The 2,125-nt window shown below is 42.8% G+C and overlaps 1 long non-coding RNA gene across 1 annotated transcript; it reads left to right on the top strand.

Moving 5' to 3' along the window:
* The first annotated feature begins 720 nt into the window (after positions 1-720).
* LOC139435480 (uncharacterized) lies at positions 721-1,866 on the top strand. Its single transcript, XR_011644720.1, has 3 exons — positions 721-751; positions 1,106-1,197; positions 1,579-1,866. It is a non-coding gene; the product is annotated as an uncharacterized lncRNA (long non-coding RNA).
* The last annotated feature ends 259 nt before the right edge of the window (positions 1,867-2,125 follow it).

Below are 2,125 nucleotides of genomic sequence, written 5' to 3' on the forward strand. Positions count from 1 at the left end.
ATTGATCACCTGGTTTGTTGTTGTTTGAAGCATAGATATATATAAACACTAGATGGCTCATGGGAGATTTTCCAGCGTAGCTGACCGGCCGCCATCTTGTCAACAGTTACTCTGATTCGCGTTACGGCCCGTCTACACTACAGCGTCGACAGCGTCGAAAGCTCCAAGCTGCTCCAAGCTGCCCATTCACTTTCAATGGGGTGACGTCACGTAGCCGCGCTTTTTCGCCGAACTGAATTGTGGGTAGCAGAGCGAGGCGTCTCAGGCGTCCCAGTCGACCTGGACGCCGGAGTAGCCAGCGCCAGCCAATCAAATCCCGTTTCCCAAAATCTGACAGCTGAAGCTGTAGCCAATCAAACCGCGTCTAAGCTGGGAGAGATATCCCGCCGTTCATTTCTATATTTCAAAAAAGTCGGAGGAGAAACTAACTATCGCCGTAGCGAATCACCCGGTTTTGTATGACCAGACCCTCTTCACCTACCGGGATACAAACCGGAGGAACCAGGCATGGAGGGAGGTGGCAGAGACAGTGGGGGAAACTGGTAGGTTTTCGCCTGTTTGGGGAGTTTATATATATATTGCTCCCATACAATCCCCGGGGGTTTTTGCTTTGTATGTTGGGGGCGGGAGATTCATGTGATTGGTTGTTGGCCGTGTTGCTTGAATAAAATCCCCAAGCTCCAGACACGCCCAGCTCCAAGCTATTTTTGGAGCTGTAGTGTGGACGCTCCGTTATGGTAGCTGTTGTAAGGTGAGTGATCTGCACAAAAATACTCTTAACTCACTGAAATCTTGACTGATTTACAAACGGTTTGGTTTATTATAAACATGATTAGCATGGCTATGATACAGGATGCTTGGAAATGTTGAAATTGCAGCTTTTCTTTGTGTATGTGGTTGTATTTATTAGCTGGCTAATAACAAGAGGCTGTCAGTGAGACCTAGTATTACAAAGTTGACCCAGCAACTTTACACCAGTGGGAGAGGCAGAACTGCTCTTTCTTTTCAACACAACTTAAGTTACACATGATTTCTTCCAAGTGGTTTGGCTTGTTAAAAACATCTTGCATTATGATACAGGAATTTGCTGGCTTTGTGTTTACAGAAGTACCTGACTATGCCAGACTTTTGTGCAGCCTACGGATGCTCTAATCACTGCAGTCTGGAAACAAGAACCCGTGGGATCACCTTTCACGTGTAAGATATGACAATATTATGACTAAAATTAGGATAATCGTTAATTACTTAGTGGATGTATGTACATTACAAGTCTTGCTACACAGGATCAGTGGGGCTATGTGAGATAATAGTATTGCAAGATTGTTGTTGACCCAGCCTCTTTAGAATATGTTGCTACCATTTCTTTACACAATTATTTAATGTTTCTATTGGACACCTTTTTTATTACTCTTAGTGTGGTTGTCTTATTCTTAAAGTAGGCTATACATAAATGAATACATACCAAAAATATGATAATTTCGGTGTGTATTTTTGTCCTACCCTTAATGTTAAAGGAAAGAAGGGAGGAACATATTGACAATAATTTATATATCTAGCTACCTTTCTCATGTTTTTAAGGTTTCCCAAAACCAAAGAGAGGAGGAGGCAGTGGGAACTCGCCCTAAGAAGGGACGGTTTTGTTTCCTGTGACAGGACACTGCTATGCAGTGAGCACTTCAGGAGTGAGGAATTTGACCGGACAGGAGACGCAGCACTATGTTCCCCACATATGTTTATGTTTGCTCAGTCTAATAAACCCATAACATGGTTGTGAAAGAATACCAAAGCTGAGGCTGGACGATGATTGATTGTTGGTGTGCCATGTGTCACCGTGTGTCTTTTTGGTTTTGTGTTATACTGTATTTTATTGTGTGCAGCTGGTCCTTATCGTCCAAGACACATTTAAAACAAATAACCTTGAAGTCCCATCTCTCCCCACCTGCTCCTGCTTCCTACATCCCCTCCACACCACACCAAGTTGTTCTTCTTAATAATAATAATACATTTATTTTGGGGGGCCGCCTTTCATAACACATAGGATAGTTTATGTTTAAATTGTTCCCTATATTGCATAGGGGCAATATAGGGAACAATTTAAACAGTGGATTTTGTGATATATCAGCCG

Source organism: Pseudochaenichthys georgianus, chromosome 16 (assembly GCF_902827115.2).
Source record: "Pseudochaenichthys georgianus chromosome 16, fPseGeo1.2, whole genome shotgun sequence".
NCBI lineage: Eukaryota > Metazoa > Chordata > Actinopteri > Perciformes > Channichthyidae > Pseudochaenichthys > Pseudochaenichthys georgianus.